At 34.5% G+C, this 24,689-nt stretch overlaps 1 protein-coding gene and 1 long non-coding RNA gene across 3 annotated transcripts in view; one reads left to right on the forward strand and one right to left on the reverse strand.

Moving 5' to 3' along the window:
* LOC141385860 (uncharacterized) overlaps nucleotides 1-24,689 on the reverse strand; it is a 741,913-nt gene that overhangs the window by 600,286 nt on the left and 116,938 nt on the right. The gene's annotated exons all lie outside the window — the stretch shown is intronic.
* LOC141385959 (uncharacterized) overlaps nucleotides 1-24,689 on the forward strand; it is a 95,829-nt gene that overhangs the window by 1,994 nt on the left and 69,146 nt on the right. Inside the window, exons 2-3 of the long non-coding RNA XR_012407075.1 lie at nucleotides 11,182-11,283; nucleotides 11,406-11,611. This is a non-coding gene — a long non-coding RNA (uncharacterized lncRNA). The remainder of the gene's footprint in view (nucleotides 1-11,181; nucleotides 11,284-11,405; nucleotides 11,612-24,689) is intronic.

The raw sequence follows: 24,689 nt of genomic DNA on the forward strand, positions 1-24,689 counted from the left end.
GTAGTAGTGCTTGTTATGTGTATCTGTGCACTTTATTAGAGTATAGAAAACTATTTTGTTCTCATAATCTTTCATTAAATACCATAACCTTCCCTCCCCCCTTGAAACAGTTTTCATCACTTCTGTTTACGCTGAATACCATTCGGACAGGCTATCGGTGAGTACGTTTACATGGACATCAATAATCCGATTTTAATGGAATTAAGACAATACACTGATTAAGAGTCTACCATATAAACATCAACTTTTTTATCAATTTAATCTGATTAAGATCATAATCAAACTAACTAGTTTAATTAAGACATGTGGAGTATGCCGATTTTAGTTGCATTAAGAAGCGCAGTACAGACTCGTAAACACCTCAATTAAAACTATTACCATTTTGTAGGATTTTTGCTGCATTTTGCAACAGGACAGTGTGTTTAAACACATGGCTGTTTGACTCTATTCTCTGCACCTACCAAGTCAGTGAAGGACCACAGACATACATCACAAAATGCTGAGTTTTTTTTTTTCCCTATACGGCATGCGGTATAAAATTCCATTAAAACAACACTCTTCTAGCAGTTCCTCACATCCAATATCTCAATTTGTCCTGGGGGCATGCATGAAATTCTCCTGAATAAAAGTGAACGTGCCAATCTGCAGTTAAAGTTGACAAATTAAAAATAAAACACCCGAAATTACTTGAAACTTCCGAGGAAATGTGGATAGCGTGGTGATGCAATGACGTTAATCAAACTATGTGCTATAACATGGAAAATGGGATCCTAAAAGGAAAATTCAAAAAGCAACTCATGTAAACCTCTTAATCATATTTTTGTCTTACTCAGATTATGGCAAATAATTTGATTACTGATGTCCATGTAAACGTAGTCACCGTGTGTCTCGTTTTTTTACTTTTCTAGGCTGGAGGCAGTAATTTGATCAAATATCAAATATTATACAATTCCATCTGCAAAATGTAACTCTTTGTTCTTGTCATCATTGGGTATCTGAAAACATTCTGCACCAGAGGGTTGACAATATGATGAATCAAATTTTAAGTGGATGTACATCGCTATCAATGATGTAAAGTAACTAATTACAAATACTCAAACTACTGTAATTGAGTATTTTTTTTTTCTCAGGAATTGTAATTTACTAAGTAGTTAATTAATTAACTAACTATAATAATTAATAATTAATAATGAATTAACTACTTAATGTCTTTGTGTCTTAATGTCATTGTATTGTTTAAATGTTTTTATTCCTTTTGTATATTTTTGTATATTTTATGTAAAATTTTATATATTGTAATTTTTTTTTTCTTAAAGCTCTACTTTTTATATTAACATTATGTTAGGCATCTAGGGTCTGAGAGTAACATAATTTCGATTCTCTATATGTCCTGTACATGTGGCTGAATTGACAATAAAGCTGACTTTGACTTTTTGACTTTGACTAGTTTTATAAATGTGTACTCTTACTTCCACTTGAGTGCATTTTTAGTGCTGGATCTGTACTTTTACTCCACTACTTTCCTTCAACCTGCAGTACTTTATTTTTTTCTTGTCTATGGGAATTAGAAAAATCAGTTCTGTGATTCCTGTTCAATCAATCGCACATAGAAGGTAAATCTCATCATTTTGAACTACCTCAACGTCTATTGGTGTTACAGCTTGGCGTTGTGTGGATGTTACCACTATGACTTTTATCAGACCTTGGATTTTGGTTGCCATTCCTGACGAATAAATGTTGGTATTTGACGTCAATATGAAGTTGGTTTAAGATGTTGGCTCGATGTTGGATTTTAGTCACTTTCCAACACAACCTAATATCGACCAAATATCAACGTTATTTGACGTTATTATTGGACATCAAAATAACATTGTCCTTAGTCACTGGGTAGACATTGAATTCAGTTCACCTGACATCACAACCTAAATCTAACCTAATAAAATGTCTTTTGACGTTTTGTACCTGCTGGGCAAGAACTAAATACACTACAGAAAGTTACGTTTACAAACATTTGCACAAATTACATATAAATGCATCAGCTTTCAAAGGCGTAATACTCAATACTCACTAATCTTGAGTACTCTGAAAAGTCTACTTTTTACTAATACTTTGAGTCATATTTACAACAGATACTTTTACTCTATTGCACTACATTTCTAGGCAAGAAGTGGTACTTGAGTATGATTTTTTCAGCACTCTTTCCACCACTGATCACCATAGGGGAAAGAAAGTTCAACCTTAACTTCTGTTTCATGCTGACTTTAATTGTAATGTTCTTCCTCGGGGTCTGGTTCTTCTTGCTGTTGACTTGATTGTGCTGGCTATTTCATTGAAGCTTTGTCTTGTGCTGGATGCTGAATGTCTTCTACCAACATTAGAGTCCACTTAAAATTGCCGTACATTTAGATTGAGTGACTTGCATTAATTCATGACTTTAAACTACATCAGTGTCTCTCCCGGCCTTGCAGTAAACAGATGTATTATGTGGTGGAGCCCCAGAGATAAAGACACCTCATTAGTTATTAAGAAGCATAACCTTGGCTAAGATTGAGAGGGCCTTTGTGGTTTAATTGTTCTTGCCCTGACTAGATTACCTCTTCATTGCTCAAAATCACTGCAGGCGTGTGTTAGCTGCCAGAGGTTGTGTGTGGATTTCATTGTGTGCCCACATCCGTGGCCTTTTCCCAAACACCATATATATATAACATGATCGTGTGGCCTTTGATCGCGTGTGTTCTTGCAGTCCACTAGGGTAAAGCATGACCCATTTGTCATTTTAGATTTCAGAATGATTCCATTGAGCTGTGTTAACATTTTTGTTATTTTGAAAATTATTGTTTGAAGAGCTGAGATGCAAAAACCTCTAAGTGCCGTCTGCAATTTCAATCAAAAATGAAAAATCGTCTCACCCTTATTTCTTTATGTTGAGATATTTCACTTTAAAGACCAGGGAAATTACTTATTTAAATGAGGTTTTTGCATCTGAACTCTTCATTTTATGTACTAAACTAAATTTATTCTTTAGTTTTTATTTTAACTGACAATAAATGTCATCAGTTTGTACAACAAAACAAAATCTATATTTTACTGAAACACATTGAAAATTGAAAATGCAGAAACGTTTTTTGACTAAGAAAAAAAACCTTTTCCATTTATGTTTTTTTTTTTTTTTTTTTTTTTTTACATTGGGTGAACATTTTACATATTTGTAGAAATCTATATGCTGGCACAACAATAAACTCCGATAGTACACTCTTAGAAATAAAAGGACAGGAGCTGTCACTGGTGCAATGCCTTTTCAAAAGGTACATATTTGTACCTGAAGGGTTCATAATGGTACCTCAAAGGTACTTTTTAGGTACTTTTGGGTATACTAATATGTACCTTTTAGGTACCACTGTGCACTCTTTGGGTGCAAATATGTATCTTTTAAAAAGGTACTGCCCCTGTGACAGCTCTTGTACCTTTATTTCTGAAAGTGTACCAAATATTTTATGTAACACTGCTATACAATACAGGTAAATTAATTTGTGAGTCAGATTTATGATCCAATCGGTTCATTTATTGTACAAGATTCATTGTGAATCAAAACAATGTTGCTTCCCATTGCTACATAAGTAATAACACTAATGACAGTTTGTTCAAATCAGTTCAGTAATTAAACTGAATGAGACAAGAGGAATTGAGAAGATTCAATTTATTTGCCGGTTAAAAAAATAAATAAATTAGACTTGCCAGTTCTAAAAAAAAAAAAAAGTAGAATAATAAACACTTGAAATTAAGTGATTAACTAGAGAGTCCCACTTTTCAACTCTTTCATGCAATCTGTGAGACAAGAATGTTTTGGTGACTGCATTTTATTGCCACCTCTGCTAACATTAAAAACAGCTTTTTAATTTACTAAATCGTCATATTAATTAGGAGAAGCTTTGTAGTCAAGATCTAAACTGATTCTCCAGAAAAATAGTCTACGTCTCTACATTCACTTAATTACTAATCGTGTAGACTTGCAGGAAGGGTTGAGGGTGGCATTTGTCATAGTTGTGGTTGTATTAGCTTTAACTTTAACCAATTTGTGGCTTTTGACCACCGGGGAACTGTTTAGAAGATACTGTAGCAATTAAATGGTTTGCCTAGACACTACAATAAGCTATTAACAGGTCCGTTCCACAGATCTGTTTGTAACAATGGCTTTCACACATTTTTTGATAAATGCTTATGGGCATTCCCCCGCATGCAGTCAGATTGCTTTTTGTCTTTTATGTGGAGTCCCTGGAGCGTAATTCCTCCAGTACATTCTTAAGTCAGCACTTATTTCTCACAGACCCAAAAACAATGCTCATTCTGCCATCGCTGTGGCTGCTTATTGGGGTGTCAGCACAAATTTCCTGCTCCTTTACTTCTGTTTACGGTACATATAATGTGCTGAAGACAAGTTATGGCTCTGGGGAGAATAATAAAACTGGATAGTGTGTGTGCTTGTTACATACATATCTGCATGTTTGCTAGCTAGGTACTGGAGAAGATGAGCATGAGCAACAACTTAAAATAGACAGCAAGCAGTTATGTATGGTTTTCTTTAGCTTATGATATGATGCAGTGCTAGTTTTAAAGTAAAAATTTATTTAAAATTTTTTTGTGTATTTTGTATCTAATGTTGTCTGGTCAGGAACCATATAATGATGCAACGCACCAGTATTGGGATTTTAATTGTTTTTTATCACTCTGCTTGTCTTACATGCTCTCCGTCAGTCTAAATTCTCTTAACCCATCTACTGTATATTGTTCTGATAAATTAAATTTGGATTAGATTATCAGATTCATAAAAATTAAGTACTCATAAATCAATAATAATTCAACAATTAAGTGATACATTTGGCCTAACTTAACTACATTTTAAAATGCTCAAAATCAGATAACAATTACTTATTATACATACTATTTACAATTTATTGTTACTGTTTTCTCCCATGATTTTTCATGAGTATCATCTATATACATGCCGTTCCATGCTTGTGAATTGAGAGGAAAATGTATGCATGTATGTATGCATGTACTGTATGTGTGTGTGTTTATGTTAACAATTTCTTGTGGACTCTACAGTAAGCAACTAGCAGCAGTTCGCCAGTAACTTACTGTAAAACGATTACAGCAAAAATACAGTATTTACATTTACAGCACCATTGATTAATTTTCTGTATTTTATAAAATATAACAGTAATTTTTACATTACAACTTTAAAATACAGTAACATACCGCATAACTGTCCTACAGTAAAATACAGTTCATATTACAGTTAAATACTGTTTCATTTACAAAAAAATCATTTACACACTCACACAATTATTTTCCTATCCTAACACACCATCAGAGTTGGGTGTAATGCATTCCACTGTAACACATTACTGTATTCTAAATACATACATACAAAGTCAGTGTAATTGTGTTACTTGCATAACAAATATAGCTTTTAAAAGAAAAAAAGCAATTCTCTTAAAGGATGTTTTCCTCTGCAACGTCAGTTAATAAACATGCACTTTTAAATTGCTGGAGAACGTGAGCTGAAATAGTTGCTAACGAGATTGGTTGCTTCTTTAAGTAAAGATACAGTCATTGCTTTGATTTCATTGAGTGTAAAAAACACAAATATTGCTGTAAAATGCAGTCTATGTACTGTATCTAAAAAACTTTTGACTGCTTTTAACTTGACCAGTAACTTGTTCAAGTACTTGAATTGAAATCATTCTATGACAATACTTGTCGCCAAGGAAGACACCGGTGCCCAAAATCACGGTGACCCAACTCTGCCTAAACAGGCTAAATTAGATTATTGTGCAGGATTGGGAGTAAAGGTATCTTCTGAATGTGAAGAAAAGCGTAACTGCTTATGGGGCCATTCACATCAGGTCCTTTGCACGCACAAGTTTGTTATTTCCGATGGAGGTATACGGATTGTGCATGCATATTTAGAGTACATTGTGTGCTCACATTTTCCAGGTGCACCCAAGAGTCATGTGACAAGAACTGACCAATCAGCTTCATACCTTACACACACAGAACAGACAAACACTGCAGTGCTTTTTGATATAGACGACTATGGTTACAGGTATTCAGTTTTCTTTCAAATGTCTTTTGTGTTCAAAAAAAAAAAAAAAAAGACAGGTTTAAAACAAGTAAATGATAAGAAAATTTTAAGTTTTGGGTGAATTATCTCTTTAGGTCTTTTGAATATGTCAAGTGTTTTTCGGTGAACATTACTTACTGAAAGACTTACAGTTTATTTGATATTTTTTTATAGATTTTATATGTTTAAAAAGTAACTTCAAATTAAAGTATTTCTTTGTAGTATTTTCCAGTAGTAGTTTTGTAATCTATTACTTTTTTTTAAAGTAACTTAACTCTGCAAACCATACATGAATGTACAGTTTATTTATTTGGCATATTCCAAACTGATACTTAAGACTGGTTTTGTGGTCCAGTGTCACATTTATTAATTTAACAAATTATTTATAAAGAACCCTTTTGTATCAATTCACAAAGCCACTGCAGTTCCTACCCAGTTTGGTTTACACAGAGCACACACACAGCATGATTGTGATTCCACACAAGTTTTTTTGCTCTTCTGAGAATGTTTCTTCATCAGTTCAAGTGTATAGCATTCTGACAACAGAGGTCTATGTCTGACAATGATTTGAAGGTACAACATGAGAAGTCTAATGTAAAGGTATATTATCCTCTCTCTGTGATCTTTCTAATAATTTTACTTCATTATAATGTAGCAATATACAATTTTAGCCCATCAAGTTAGGACACATTTCTAATCATGAAAAGCTTCTCAGAGATATACGTCTGCAGAAAATAAGCTGTCTCTGCCTGAACTTGAATAAAAAAATCATACCTTTTTAAACACTCAGACATGCTTAATCACAGCTAATTAAACTTTTCTAGCTAATACCTATCACATGGGGATTAATCCCCAGCCAGCAGATGAATAAAACAGGTTTTAAGGTGCTTGTTTTCACACAGTTGACGACAAAGTCGGGCCAAGGTCAACTGCTGTAGATAGAGAATATCTGCCCCTAAGATCAAATGGCCCCTTTAGATGGAGCCGAAAGCCTGCTCAAGGGGCAACGAGGATGAAAGGAAATATGGAGTAGAGGGGAAAGAGAGAGAGGACTCGCTAGGAGGGTGATGGGCCTCCGCAGAGAGATGATAGTGTGTGACAATTATGAGAAGGTGTAATATTTCAAAAATGTGTGCATAAGGCAGATATATAGTACACTGATCTGTTCACAGTGAGCAGCAGACAAGATATGCGAGTTTCATTTCATGCTTTTGACACATTTTGTAATAAGCTGGGCTTGACTTAGTAGACTGTTTTGACATCTATACGTAAATTCAGTTGTTTTGTAGTACTGTTGTATTTTTGCTTGTCACAGAACTCCTCTTTTGAAAGTAATAAGTGTAGTCTTTTAAAATAACATGCATGTCAATCTACTTTGCATTGCATATGCATTTGATTGAAGCTTTCACATGAAACTCTGTTTCAAGGTATATATTTTATAATAGATCCTTCGCTAAGCCCCACCCTCCTTAGTTAAGGTTGTTACGCCTGTAAAGCTTTTGTGCCGTGCACGTCTATTACAATATGTATGTGCCGGTGTCAGACAATTCCAGGAACATAATAAGTCATTTTTGGCAAACAGGTGAGATATCTGAGAAAACCAGACACAAAAGGACTGTATTCTTGACACAATAGGCAACTGGTTAGAAAATAATTTAATCAAAATTGAAGCTAGGTTAGTCTAGCCATCTCAATAGTTGAACATTCAACAGCTTAGTTCAAGTATAGCAGGATGGGTGACATTTAAAAATAATGAAATATAAATGAAATATAGATAATATAAATGTGCGATGAAATAAAGCGTTACTAACTGAAGAGGAAACACGCATGGACAGTGCTTCTACATCATTAATTTACAGAAAGAATAGTCAGAAAGGGGAAACTGATGGATGTGTGCTAAATATTAGCATCATTGACCCATAACAATAAACATTATAACTGTCAGTATGTTTGTGTACTTTTCATACCGTTTCTATTCTTATTTGCAGTTAAGTGTAAAAAATGAATAAATTGAAATGCAAAAGTAGCAGAGATGAACAAATAGATTTTCCCTACCAGCAAATATTAATCAGACACCAAATATAAAAGCTGACACTAACCCGGTATAACGGCATCACCAATGACTAAATCTCTGAAAGAATGACGAAGACATCAGTGAATTGTAGCTCTGACATGGACATAAGGGTTATAAATTACTGAAAAACAGCTACTGGTGAAGTGCAAGTGCTCCGATTGTGATCACATCTCTGCTGGGTTATGTTGATATGTAATTTCAAATATTCGTAGCTTAAAACATGGAAATATGATTGCTATTAGTATGACTACTATGGCGAGGGCTTAAACGGAGTAGTGCTCAAAATAAAAGAAAAAAGAAGAAGAAAAAACAGCTGGGAAACTTAACCTGCTTTGTATTATTGTAGGAAACACATTTTAAATCTTTTAACGGTAATAAATGTGTGAGTTATTGCCTTCTATCACTGAATGTGTTAGAAATATTGAAAATAGAATCAACTTAACCCTGCTCTTTTAGCTCCCCTCACGTTTTATCCACACTGGCATTTCTCCCCTTGGGTTTAGGTTTTGGAAAGGGAAAAAAAATTCCACCATCCCGTCCAAAATTTTAGGACATCGCTATCAGATTTGCACAATCCATATGCACAACGTTTTGGCTTGTTTACCTCGCTAAAAAGCTTGACAGACCTCCTGCGCGTAGCTATAGTTGCTAAGCCACGGTTGGTGTGTGGCGGTTTTTGGGTGTGGCATAGCGAAGGGTAAATTGCATGGCAGTACAGCTGTAAACAAAGAATATATTAATCTGTTTTAATAGTAATACAGATTATATAAATTAATTGTGTCCAATATTCCACACGTGTATCTGTGGATAGAATTGTGCTGTTGTGCCTACAGAACAAGTAAATGTCAGTTTGTAAACAACATGTAACATGACATTACATTTACCTCAAACAAGTCATTCAGTGTCAGCTTGCCAGTAACCTGTGATATAATGTGCAAATGATAGACCTCCCTATATATTTTACAGCATTATCTGAGGTAGATGTTTTTATCCTTAAGGAAATTATTATAATATATTATTATGATCTGTTAACTACTGCTCAATTATTATAATGATGTAATAATAATAATAATAATAATAATAATAATAATAATAATAATAATAATAATAATAATAATATTATTAATAATAATAATAATAATAAAGAGGAAAATGTTTGCACTTCAGTGTACACAGCATTTGATTCTAAATTATTATGCAATAAGGACACATTAATTGCATTCATAGTTACTGTACTTAGCAAAATCTAATATTTGCTGTTATCAGGTGCTCCTGTTACCAGATGTGGTCCTTTAATGATATTGTCTGGCTCAGCTGGAAAATGGTCTTTGCCAACAAAATCTGGCCTGTTTTCACACTAATTAACATTTGTGGACCAAGATGGAAGCACACTTTTCCAGAGGGAATTACCCATGTTTATTTTTATTAAAATTCAGTAAATGTCTCTTCCTGTCATTCCAATTCAAATTCAGCTCCTTCACTTCCAATACTGCTTTCTCTACCATTTAAGCACCGTTCACATTATAAATAAACAAATATAAACAACCATGATATTCTGATATTCCAAAATATAAGAATTGTCAAATTTAATGGCATCAGCATGTAATTTCAGGTGCAAAGTACTCTTCAGTGTGTCATTGCAAGCATTGAGCTGCATAGACATAGAGGTAGTGCAGGCGTCTGACAATCTGCGAGATCTCTGTGTGTCCCAGAAGATAAAGCTAGGAAGGGCCATTAAGGGGAGGAAAATTGGATATCTCCTAGAAGTGAGAAAGAAAGAAAGAGGAAGAGAGAGATTGTAATTGGGAGTTTCATAGCAGACACTGCGGATTGTGGAGAGAAATCAGTATCAAATTTGAGTCTGGGTCAAGGCTAAACTCAATCTTTGTCTGGCAAGGGATAAACCAAAGAAAAATGGTTCTGCTTTCTTAGACTCTGAACAGAAGAGATAAAGGATGGACGTCTTTTAAAACCAAATTCCTATACAAAGATTTAAGGAGAGAGATTTATCTACCTACATCAGACAAGAATATGTTTAAGCTATGTATGCTAGAATATGCAAATGCTTTAACCAAAATATAAAATCTGTCAGACATTCACTGCATTTTTATTCTCTAAAATCTGAATGGTTTCTTTTTAAATTTTCCCGTCGGATACCTGTTATTATCCATCACATTTTTCAAATTTATATATATATTTATAATTTCCCAGAGATGGGTCGCGGCTGGAAGGACATCCGCTGCGTAAAAACTTGCTGGATAAGTTGGCGGTTCATTCCACTGTGGCAACCCCGGATTAATAAAGGGACTAAGCCTAAAGGAAAATGAATGAATGAATTATATATATATATATATATATATATATATATATATATATATATATATATATATATATATATATATATATATATATATTACCTTAGTAACTGAAATCCAGTTAGTTTATATGCGAACAAATTCCTTCTGCATGAGCAATTATATAGTAGTTTTTAATTCTTATTTTATTTATTCTTTTAATGTGCCAGATGCGCAGAGGTACTTAGGTGCTTAAAACTTTACAATACGGATGCACTAATATGCATGAATTAATTTTATTGTAAATGTACAGAATACCGTGTTAATGTATGTCATGAAGAATTACACCAATTAACCAAAGGGTTGGTATTTACCCATCCTTCAGATGCTACTTTTTCCACAAATTCACTATTGAACTTATTGGTACATAAAGCTGTCGATCAAGCAGTCTTTTAGAAAAATATTTTGTGAAAATTTGTGTCATATAGTGTGCACTTTATAGTGTGCACACAATCTTTGGACCATTTTCTACAAAAATGGCATTCAGTGGCTCAGATGAATCCTTTGTTCTTTGGTTTATCGAACAACAGGACAGTTGTATTGTTTTGATTTGTGATGTTTTATGTCTACTGTACAAAATTCTTTTGCATAATAGGTTAATGAGTAAATAGTAATTTCTACTTCTGCAGTTCACTCAGAGAGGATCTGCTAATATGCCAGATGAACGGCAGTCATGAACAGAGATTCGATATTTGCTGTGCAGGTGACAACTCTGGAACAGAGTTTAAAAGGTACCAAAACATCCTAAAAACAGTCCATGGTTGTTTGATTGTATTGTTATGAAGCTTTAAGAGTACTTTGTGTGCACAAAATGCAAAAATGATTAATTTATTCAACAATTTATTCTCCTCAGCGTCAGTTGAGGGTGCAATCAAACCACCGACAGCACATTGGTTTTGAAGACGCTTTTGGTATACCTTTCCGGAATTTGAACTTTTCTCATGAGTCACAAACATTGCTCTCTATAAAAGATCAGAGAGCTCTTGGATTTCATCCAAAATATCTTAATTTGTGTTCTGGAGATGAAAGCAGATCTCAGAGATTTGGAACAGCATGAGAGTGAGTAATCGATGATGACTTCTTTTCATTTTTGGGTGACAATACATTAAAAAAGGTTTCATTGCATAATTTCCATTGTTTCACTGAATGACTTTACAATTCAACCATATAAATGATCAAACATTTAAGCTTGATCCAATGTATATAAACTGGTCATAATTGGTCTCACTTGGTGAAGTTTATTTATAAACTAATTTTGTGAGGACCACGTGCTTATGATTGCTTGCAGCTGGTCCCGCATTATTGAATTTATGATTTTCCAATCAGACAATTCCTAAGCCACTATGGCTGCATTTACACTGCATATCTTGATGGACAACTCCGATTTTGTGAATGTATCTGATTTTTTGATGAACAGCTTACATCATCTTTTAAAATTGACTCGTATCCGATCATCTGCATTTACACAACACACGGCAAAGGTGCAATGATCAGGAAAAAAAGAGCGGGCGCTAACAGCTGATATTTAAAGAGCGCTCTATTCTCTATTCCTGTATGTAATCTGTTCGCAGCTTTTGACAAGCTATTTTACTATAGTTTATGACAGAAAGGTTCTCATTTGTCCATCTTCTTTTGATATATAGGCTTTTTTTAAACCTCAAGGCATCTTAATGTAATGTCTATGGTGTGATTTATGCATGTGATGTAGCTATGCACTAGTTTTTTATTAGTTTATATTGGTTGCGTGGCGGACATTGCGCTCTCTCGCTCTCATTAACATGCTTAATAACCTATGCTATATGACAATATAAAAGCTGTTTAAGTCCTCGTGTATGAGATGTAAGGTTTGGGACTCTGCTGAAGTCTGTTCTGAAATTAAAGTATCAGACTTCAGACATCATTCGCTATGGTTTTTAATGATGCGCAAGTCGCATTGACAGGTGAAAGTCCGATCTACCAACTTACACTGCAGATACGAGAACAAATATCCGATTCATATCGAATAAATTTCCACATATGAACAAGGCCTGAATCTGATTTGAGTAAATCAGGATCCATGTGATTTGTTTCTGCTTACGCGTACATAGGCCATATCCGATCTGTGCTACATGGGAGTAAAATATCGAAATTGAGTCTCTTAAAACAGTGCAGTGTAAATGCGGCCTATAAATACCCTAAGTTTCACATAACAGCCATCTTTGTTTTGAAGAATCCCCCTTCCACCCCTACTCCTTCTCCTTTCCTAGATGGGTGGCACGGTGGCCCAGTGGTTGCCTCAAAGAAAGAACGTCACTGGTTCTATTCCTTACCAAACCAGCTGACATTTCTGTGTGGAGTTTACATGTTCTCCCCATGCTCATGAGGGTTTCCCCCGGGTTCTCCGGTTTCCTCCCACCATCCAAAACATGCAACTTAAGTTAATTGACTAATCCAAATCAGCACCATAGACATGCTCCTAGTAAGTAGTTATCTCTAAAGAGCAATCACTATCTGTTCATTAGCTACTACAGCAGGGGAGTTCTCGAGATCTACCTCTCGCCTTGCAAATGGGAGAGAGCCCCGGGCTTGAGGATCTTATGTGATCAGGGTACTCTCCCTGGACAGCATGCCAAACAAGCTTTATAATCAATCCTTAGCTAAGTGTGAACTCTTAACAATATATGAATATACTCTGTTAACAATAATAACATGGTGAGGTAACATGCGGTTAGCACGATCGCCTCACAGCAAGAAGGCCATTGGTTCTAGCACCGGCTCTGTCTGTTGGCATTTCTGTATAGAGTTTGCATGTTCTCCTAGTGTTGGTGTTTTTTCCGAGTGCTCCAGGTTTCCCTACAGTCCAAAGACATGCACTAGGTGAATTCAATAAGCTAAATTGGTTGTAATGTATGTGTGTGAATTCAAGTGTGCGTGAATGTTTTTCACTGTTGGGTTGTTTAAAACATGCTGGATAAGTTGATTCCGTGATTCCGTGATTGGTGATTCCGCTGTGGCGACCCCTGATTAATACCGGGACTAAGCCGAAAAGAAAATGAATGAACTGTTAACAGTGATGGTCCACATATAGTTGAATAGCAGATGTATGTTGTAGATGTGAGTCGTAAATGCTCAGGTACAACTTTTTATACAACACATACAAAAATTAGAAAGTGTCTCTATACAAAAGCTACTGATTTGTTATCAGTAAAGGTGGACATCAAAAGCCTGGAATGAATGGTCTGGCAATTATTCTATGTACTGTGTGTTCATCGGATGCTACAACATTAGACACAAATTATGACATTCATCTGCGAGGCTGTGTGAATTACTCAATCATTCAGTTTATCAAAACGGAAATCACCGTTTCAGATGAACATGAAGATGGAACAGAGCAGCTGGAAATCTATTCATGAGACACAATAGAAGCAAAGAAAATAGTCTCCGAGCATCATTTTCTGCCAGTGGTATCCAGCAGCCATTTTTAACCTTGCATGTCTCACATGTTCAGCACGATCACAAGGTCGACCACAAGGCCACACAAAACAATTATGTGCTATTGTTCCAGCTTTCTTTTTTATATTTATTCACTAAAGTTTCCCATTCTTCCAACTCTGGTCAGGTCAGGACCTGGGCAGAAAACTCAGCCATCAGGCTGATTGGTAAATGGACATTTATTGCTCACAGTTGTGTGTTATTTTTTTCACCCCCTGACCTTGTCTGCTGTGCTGTGCCATGTGAAGATGTAGCTGCTTAGTCTAACTCTTATGGTTTTTTACTTTTAGAAAGGACTATTCTTATGTCTTATTTATAAGAATGTTTAGATAAAAAAGGGTTATATTATTTGGTTATTTGTCATCCAAGTTATAAAGAGTTCAAAAATCAAGTTATATATATATATATATATATATATATATATATATATATATATATATATATATATATATATATATATATATATATATATATATATATATGGTAGTCATTTATTGTAGTAACATTAGTAAATATAAAATTAGATGCTTTTTGGAACAACAGACAAAATCGAAATCAGCAGGCATTTCAAGTCCATAATGAGCAAAACTTTTAAAAACCACAGATCAAAGGTTTTCACAGTTTTTGTTTACATTATTTATTCAGAGTATGTTTGCACTAGCAGTTAATTTGTTACACATGGCAAATATGCAGATTTATGATAGCTGATCCAAACCATAAAACAGGAATTCACAGTGGAATAGCGGTTTGTTTACGTCAGGCATGCAGTTTCACCACAAAATATACACTGTTCAGTTCAGTTAAGTTTTCTCAAAACACTGCTAAAGAAAGCCTGAAATATGTTGTCTTTTGAAAGAGGTTTGTTAACTGATTGGTTGGTTGATTGAGTGACTGTGTACATTTCTGAGGATCAATTTATGTCCTTTAAATTGATATATTTAAACATGCACACAAGCCTTAAGGTTTACGCGTTGAAGCAAACTATTTTAACCCAGTTTATTGTTCATTGGCTATAATTATTCCATAAATGGGTTTATCTTCCACCGTAATGTAAACACTGTGTCTCATGCACCATCACAACACAGAGCCATTCACTCAAATCTTCCTTCACAGATCATGGCTACTGTTTAACTGTTTAAATAACATAAGATCGTGCATTATGCAAGAAAAAACAATCAGCCAAAATAAATGTATTCATTCATTTTCTTTTTGGCATAGTCCCTTTAATAATCATGGGTCGCCACAGCGCAATCAACCTCCAACTTATTCAACATATGTTTTACGCAGTGGATGCCCTTCCAGCTGCAACCCATCAGTGGGAAACCCCCATACACTCTCATTCACACACAAACTACGGACAATTTAGCTTACCCAAGTCACCTATAGCGCATGTCTTTGAACTGTGGGGGAAACCAAAGCACCCTGAGAAAACCCACACGAACACGGGGATAACATGGAAAATCTACACAGAAATGCCAGCTGACCCAGCTGAGACTTAAACCAGCGACCTTCTTATCACGTCAGAAGAAATACAAACTTTAATTTGAATACTTGTGCAGAGACAGAAAGTGGGGTAAATGTCCTTTTACACTACTGTGTAAAAGAATTTGATGGAATTCAATCAGTACGCCAAACTTGCATTGTTCATTGTTTCTTATTAATACATGTGCCAAATTCGAATTTTTGCCATGCTTTAGATCTCTACTGCTATATATGTGAACTTAGCAAACAGCAGTGTAATTAAGCCATAATATTTTAATGATAAGAATAAAAAGTGCATTTGTAATGGTTAAATTGTTTTGACAATTCTTCTGAGTGACAATATTTGTGCAGAAACTATTGTACATGCAGTAAATCACCTTTCAGACAAAAAAATTCCAAGATTTTAATAAGAATAAGTCAAGGATTCACATCTTAAAAGTGTCCTTTCACTTCTGAAGCCACACAAAAACACAAAAGACCTGTAATAAAATGTCTGTCTTAGATGCACATTTTTTTGAGTGTATCTTTGGAACAACTCTTTAGCACAGTTTCAATGTTTGGTCTTTCGCTGAAGTGCCCTGCTTGAACATCAATTATGTAGTTTAGAGCTGCATGTCTAAAATATTGCATTTTCGTTGGCTACAAAATCAAATAAAGAAAGCATATCTCATAGCATTTCCATAAAATCAGGATGAAAATATGAAAATTATGAGATTTTAATTTTTTTTTATTGCAAATCATGTCAAAACATTCATTTGGAATTCCTAAAGCATATATTTATGGCACTGTAAAAAGCATTAGTTAACTTTACTTAATAAAGAGGGTAAACTTGCCTTATATTTAAAGTAAACAAACTATGTGGATAATTATTCCTTAATGAATTAACTCATTTTATTTAGGTAAAATCAGCTTGTGGGCTGCATGGTGGCGCAGTGGGTAGCACATTCACTTCACAGCAAGAAGGTCACTGTTTTGAGCATAAGCTGGGTCAGTTGGTGTTTCTGTGTGGAGTTTGCATGTTCTCCTCGTGTTCATGTGGGTTTCCTCCGAGTGCTCTGGTTTCCCCAACAAGTCCAAAGACATATGCTGTAGGTGAATTGGGTAGGCTAAATTGTCCATAGTGTGTGTGAATGAGTGTGTATGGATGTTTCCCGGTGATGGGTTGCAGCTGGAAGGGCACCCGCAGTGTAAAAACATAAGTTTCATAAGTTGGCGGTTCATTCCACTGTGGTAATAAAGGTCCTAAGCCAAAAAGAAAATGAATGAATGAATGAATGAAAAATCGACTTGTAGCTTTTAAAGCAAAGGGTTTACTCACTTTTTAAAAGTAAAGTAACTAATCACTTTTTACATTGTGACAAGCCATGGCCTCACAGCAAGAAGATCACTGGTTTGAGCGTTCTCCCCATGTTTATGTAGGATTCCTCTGGGTGCTCTGGTTTCCCCCACAGTCCAAAGACATGCAGTGTTGGTGAATTGGATTAACTAATTGGCCACAGTGAGTGTGTGCGAATGTTAGAGTGTATGTGTGTTTTCCAGCACTGTTGCGGTAGGAAGTGCATTCACTGCATAAAACATATGCCAAAATATTTGGCGGTTCATTTGGCGTTCTGAATGATTTTGAGATATTGAGCTTCAAAGTTTTTTGCATGCTGTAAAAAAAGCCATAATGTAAATAGGTTGTCATTAAATAAGAATAAGTCATTAACTCAATTTTGCCAAAAATGTCAGATAGAATTTTAGGTGATGATATATTAATATTATATACAGAGGCATCCTATTTTGATCTATTGGTCTCATGCATTCACGTGAAACGAATTTGTAAGTTAGAGTTGACCAAATTTGAACTTTGCAACAGTTGCATTCAAAACTCGTCACACAAGCTTATGTTTCTTGTTTTTGGTGCATTATATAAAAAAAAAAACAGTAGGTGAGAAGCACCCGAATGACCTTCTACTTCCAGTGAGATTCTGAAGTTTAATTCAATTAAATTAATCTTATTTTCTAAAGCATTTTTACAATGTAAATTGTGTCAAAGCAGCTTAACATAATAGTTCTAGTAAATTGAAACTGTTTCAGTCCAGTTTTCAGAGCTGAAGTTCAATTTAGATCAGTTGAGTGCGGTTTAATTTACACTGTTGAAAGTCCAAACACTGAAGAGCAAATCCATAGATGTGCAGCTCCACAAGTGTTTATCCAATGGACACTACACTTTCCTAAGATGCTATGCAAGAGAATTCATGAATGGAAGTGAAGTGATGCAACTGACATGGACAGGTCATGTGGTAATGACAAATGGCAGATATAGTATGTCCAAGTTTCAATCACTTACCCTCATACTACTGTATATAGAATGTAATTTTCTAACGGTCGTTTAGCAAATTCAAATTCAATAGTACCTACCTGAGTAGTAGGCAATTTCAGATGCAGCCCTTTAGTAGTCATATTTTTACAACATAAGCTCTAACCAGTTGATTTGTCAGTTTGAAAGCATCAGATTTAGTTTAGTCACATGGTTAGTAAAGGGATAAAAACATTCTAACTTTTACTTCTCTTTTATGTCTGCTATGGCTGGCTTCTGGGGTTCTTTCTATCCACTCTGCTATGGGCTTGTATCTCCTCACTTTCTTAAACTAAAACTCATATAACTGACTTTGCTTAATGTGTGTACATATTTCAGTCTATTTTTATTTTATTAAAATTACAAATCACAAAAGGGTTCTGAGTATTTCTACCTTGAATGGTCTTTATGGTCAAGTTGACCGCATACATTTCAGTGCCTGCTACTTTACCCTGTGCCTTTGAAAATGCATGCCTCTGTTGCCTAGCAACTTTCTGCTAACAAAAACATAACTTTCTGATAGCAGAAACAGAACTTGAGACATGTCTTTCAAAACAACATTTTCACTATGTTGAAAAAACTTTGCTCTCTTGTTTTCCAGAAAAGGTGGAACTAGTTCACAATGTATAGGCCATATTACCAAAAAATATCTTATTGTTATGTTAATGACCTCATAAAATATGACAACAGACATGCAAATCTTAATTTTAAAATCTCATTGGAAGCGTCAGATGCAAACATATGATGTAACAAAATTAAAATTCAGTATGTGTACAGCCAGAATGCTATGCCATTCTAGCAATTAACATTCCAGTGTAAAAGGATTTCACTTACAAATGATCTGTGGCTTACTTTTGATTCAATATTAACATTGCTGCATATTACCCCAGACAGTGTAGTCACAAAATAGCAAGAATTCATATTTTGCTTATGTTGTTTGGTATATATATATATATATATATATATATATATATATATATATATATATATATATATATATATATATATATATATATATATATATATATATATATATATATATATATATATATATCTTTTTTAGTATTATCACAGTTCTGTCTGATTAAAATGCTTGATGGTGGCTTTGCAGAGATTCACATGGGTGAGTAATTGAGGTCAGGGTCTCCAGTCAATCTATTATTTCCCAATTAGTTTTGCCTGTGGATGGGGAGGAAATGCACAAATTATGACACTGGTCATTACAGCATTTCTCATAGTGAAAAAAGAGACAGAATAAAAACCAATCAGAATATATATTACTTTAATTCAGTGTTCAAAAGTACATATTAAAACTTGTTATCTGTAAAACACGATGATCTGATTTATTAAAACACTTCAATAATACATTTCTATAGTAAAAAAAAAAGTAATAGAAGCTTGATATAGTGCATATTGAGCAAAATGCTACATTCATATTTAGAACTGACATGTTTTGGATATCGCAGCACGGTGGCACAGTGGGTAGCGCAATCGCCTCACAGCAAGAAGATCGCTGGTTTGAGTCCTGGCTGGGTCAGTTGGCATATCTGTGTGGAGTTTGCATGTTCTACCCGTGTTCGTGTGGGTTTCCTCTGCGTGCTCCACCCCCCCCCCCCCCACCCCCCACCCCCAAGTCCAAAAACATGTGCTATAGATGAATTTTATAGGCTAAATTGTCCGTAGTGTATGTGCGTTTTCCAATGATGTTTTGCAGCTGGAAGAGCATCCACAGCTTAAAACATATGCTTGATAAGTTGTCAGTTGATTTTCCTGTGGCGACCCCTGATTAATAAAGGGACTAAGCCAATAAGAAAATTAATGAATGAATGTTTTGGATACTAATTGCCTCCATGAGATATATGATATGATATGATATATGACATTTTCTTTAGAAATGAAGCAAAGGTCTGTTTTATGAAGGTTTATTTGTATTGAACACATAATAATAATAATAATAATAATAATAATAATAATAATAATAATAATAATAATAATAATAATAATCACTTTTAATTATAGGTACCTTTCAAAGCACCAAAGGACACCTTACAACAGATCATAAGCACATCAGAAAAATACAAGCAGTAAAAATAACAATCAACATAATATTCAACCAGCAAATTATTAAAAACTGTCCTAAGCAAAAACATTTTTATCTGATATTTAAATTTGGATATAGAGTCCACCTGCCGAATGTGCAAAGGCAGGGCATTCCCTAACTTTGGTACTGTACAACTAAAATCCCTGCCACCTAATGACTTTATCTTAAAGTTTGAAACAGATAACAGTTCAGCAGAAGATGATCTCAGTGAGCGCAACGGAGTGTGGAAATAAAGAAGACGGGGCCAAGTTTTGAAGAGCTTTGTATGTTAAGAGGGGGATTTTGTATTGTATATGATAGTGAACAGGGAGCCTGTGAAGGTGAAAGAGAATTGGAGTTATTTGATCAGAAGCACGTGAGCAACTATCCTAGCCGCTGAATTCTGAATTAACTCTATTCTTTGAAGTTGTTTATCAGACTTAATTACATAATTACATTACACATGATACATTTCAGTGAGTTTGCTGTTGTTGTTTTTGTTTTTACATACCTTTTATTTTTATTTTACTGCAACTCTAGAAGATGGAATCACTTTTGTGACTGGGATGATTCTGACGCCAAGTGGTCCGGGTCCTACCTTCACTAAGTACAAACAAATAGATAGAGAATTGTAAATTGTTCTATTTTCTTCAAAACATAAGCTGCTGCCATTTATAAGATCATTTTCATGCAACATTTACAAAAGTCTGTTTATCACTTAGGAATAAAGACATTTTAGGAAAGATAAAATACGATGTCCATTTTAAGTCTGGGTAATAAAAAAAAAAAAAAAACAGGACATCTGGTTACTCTATTTATGGAGCATTTGTGATTCTAGATGCAGTAAAGAAACATCTGTGAAAGACTATTGTTAAACTGTCAGTGATAGTTAATCCTGACTAGCCACCATTCCAAATATTTAGAGTGGTTTTCATTCATTTCATGAGACAGAACACACACCCCATCATCTGAACATCTCTGTTTATTTTCCACCCTTCCTGTTCTGCCATGCCTTCATAAATGAGAGCTGAATAGAATGAATTATGCATAAGCCAAACACTGAGCTCCGTTGCATATTTCTGTTGTCTTGTCTGAAGTATTTGACCTGATCAAATATTAATCTTTGATTCCAAAAATAAACCGGAATGCATTACAGAAATTCAGATGATCTTTTTTTTTTTTTTTTTTCCGGCTTTGCTTTTCAGTCAGAACCCAACCTGTGAGATGGGTGGGTGGAGTGTTGTCTCACTCACCACTTGCAAATTAGACCTGATAAATAAACATGGATTTAAGCAGCCATTTCTGGAAGACCTTCATTTCATTAAGCAGAGTATTTTAGTTGTAAATGAGAGATAAATTAAGTGGTAAATATTTAAGCACTAAATTGCAGTGCACTCGAAAGAAAAAAAAAGAAAAACTCATTTGGGTTGATTGTTTCTTTATCCAGAAAATGAAGAGAAGAGAAATAAGTAATTAAAATTTAGTTTTAATTCAACAAATTTTGTCTATACTGATTATTTTATGAACAGCCATTTTTAATTCAATTTAATCTCATGTGCTCCGAAAGAAAAAAAAAAAGAAGAAAAAAAATATATAAAAAAAGATATATTAAAGAATATTTTCTTTTGGGACTTCTGAAACATTAGCAATGCCAATGGCCTTTGACACGAACGATTAGAAATTGTTGCATAAACTGCTACTTGTGGCAAGAAAATGAATCCTTATTAGATGAATAAAAAACACTCAACCCTCTGTGACACAATTGTAGAGATTTTTGCAGTTTGCCCCACAAGAGGCTTGAAGCTGTGCTTAATTATAACACAGTGTTTTCAAAATATATTATTACCTTAGAATTATAAGGTTCTATCTGACATTTTGACATGAGTCTACATCTATCTGACATGAGTTATTCACATATTCTTATTAAATGACAACTTATTTACATTATGGGATGTTTTTTTTTTTTTTAAAGGAATTTACATTTTAAGACTTTTTATTAAAAAAAAAAATGTTACACACATAGGGCTCTATTTTACAGATCTTGATGCAAAGTCCAAAGCGCAGGGCGCAAAAGCATTAAGGGTGTGTCAGAATTCACTTTTGCTATTTTAAGGACAGAAAAATCCACTTTGCTCCACGGCGCATGGTCTAACAGGGTTGAGCTTATTCTCTTGATAAGTTATAGGTGTGTTTTGAGAATAAACCAATCAGAGTATTATCTCCCATTCCCTTTAAGAGTCAGTTGCATCGCGCCACATGACAGACTTTGTAAGTGGAAAAACTGAACGCTTCACTAACAAGAAAACAAATAAACAGACCATCTTTAGCGCGAGAATAAGAGAATGAGCCTCCTCAATCTTTACTTTCACTTTCACTCTCTTCCGTGGATAGGGCAACATGTTGTAAGCACAGAAATCCATTAGCCTATACATAATTCATTTTGTTAAACGCAAAGATTTGTTTCAAAACAATTTTTAAATTCAGTTATAATTTCCAGCAAACGAATAAATGTACAATAATAGCGAAGTGTGGTCAAAAAGTTGAGTTTTACCCAAATACACATGCTACTGTATGCCCCATATGGTCCAAAACCTTACAGGTGGGCAAATCTAAGCTTGTTTTAATAACACAAATATAAATATGCATATAATAAATACTACTACTAATATTAACATTATAAAAAAGCAAGTTGCCATGAATAAACAGAAAAAGAGATGAAGAAGGCATTGTTTGCAATGGAATGCAAAAACTTTAAAGCTCATTATCTTAAAATCATCCAGAACGCAGATAGAACCTTATAATTTCAAGTTGACGATATGGCCTCCTTTTATAGAGTAGATCACCTGCCCTCACATGTGAGAGAAATGGTTTTGTGTGTCAATTAAGTTTTTTTTTTTTTTTTTAGAGAAGGAGGAGGATTGTCTGAAGCTTACAGGGAATGGTATTTTGTTGTTTGTTATTTTTGTTGCTATTGTTTTTTTTTTTTTTTTTTTTTTTTTTTGTCAAACAACATATCTATATTATAGGATTGTGCTGTAAAGTGGAATATATATATTGTTTTATGTGCCTTTCCAGAGACTTTGTGATGAATTGGTCACCAATTTTAATATTACTTATAGATGGTATGATGTTTCCCCCTTTTTTTCTTCTTTTTTCCTTACCTCCATCTATCTATTGACTTATTGACTTGTTTTCTTATTTTTAAGGATTACTATAATTTATATAATTATAGTATATAACACATTTTTTCACATTTTTTTGCAAAACTTGCCTTTGATTATGTCTGTAAAAGTTATAAGTTATGTCTGGTTTTATTCTGTCAAAATTAATCTTTTTGCTTGGTAGCACCGGTGCTCCTAACTTTAAAAAATTTGGGCGCATCAGCCAAAATTTAGTCACACCCACCAATTATGAGTACTGTTACAACAAGTTTTATGCAAACAGATTTATTGCATTTAAAATCAACAATAATCAAACTAACAAGCAAAAAAAAAAAAAAAAAAAAATATATATATATATATATATATATATATATATATATATATATATATATATATATATATATATATATATTTGCATGCGTGAGGAAAATATGTCTCAACAAAATCCCGTGACCATAAGACAGTATATTTTTTATAACATAACTGAGTGACCAAAGCATACACGGATCGCTAACCGGCTCTGCATGCACTGCTTGACATGAATGAATCTGTTAACGATATAACTCTGCTGTCCTCACGGGTGCTGTCTGATATTGCACTGATGCTTTTGACATATACTGTACCTTATTATATGCATACGTCATTTTAATAGCAATACCAGTCTTTTCGTGAGTAGCGATATCCGTTTACTCAGTGCAAGCCCGTTTGCGATGGTGTGCGTGGTGTTCAATTTGACATATAGCTGCCTCTTGCATGGCGGACAGAATCTGGCGATTATATGAAGGATTAAACAGAAGGTCTCGTGCTAGATTTGGCAAACAGTTACCTGAAAATTGTTGTTGTTGTTGTTGTCGCGCGCGTTCTGATCAGTGATCTTGTCGCGCACGTACTGTTAAGCAGGGGGTGGGGTGGGGGGGTGGAGCGCGCATACTCAAGAGCGGTGTTGTCGCGCAGCTAGTGAAGGACGGGAGTGGGGGGGGTGTAGCAGGGGCACTTTTGATCATTTTAGAAGGGCACTTTCTATCCAAAACTAAAAAGGGCATGTGGACTGCACAGGTTGAGCCCTATGTGCACACGTGCCTGTTTTGCAGTAAAAACTGGTCGCACAGAACAATTTTAAGCACTCGCACTAATGCTCCCAAATATATTTTGAGGTCGCATAAATAAAATTTTGGGCGCATATGCGACCAAAATGGTCGCAATTTCGAGCCCTGGCACATTGTACATTCATTTTCATAACCTTAAACAAACATGTTACATAAATAAATAAATAAATAAATAAACTTGATTGGCATTTTGATTATATTGAGATGTTGATATACAGTATCGTGGACCAGTATGTAATACAATCAGAATCCTGAAAAACCAGCTGAAACAAACACAGTGACAATTCAAAGTGCATTACATAAACAAGAATAAAAGAAACAAGTAAAACAAAAATAAATAAAAAATAATAAAAATGAGTAAAAAAACATAAAAACAGGTAAAGTGTGATATAAAAGAATGAAGAAGAAGAGAAAAACATAATAGTGCAATCTGTCGGACGCAGCACAGTGCTCATTCAGTAAAGGCACAGCTAAACAGATGTGTTTTCAGTCTTAA

The sequence above is a fragment of the Danio rerio genome, chromosome 1 (genome assembly GCF_049306965.1).
Source record: "Danio rerio strain Tuebingen ecotype United States chromosome 1, GRCz12tu, whole genome shotgun sequence".
Lineage (NCBI taxonomy): Eukaryota > Metazoa > Chordata > Actinopteri > Cypriniformes > Danionidae > Danio > Danio rerio.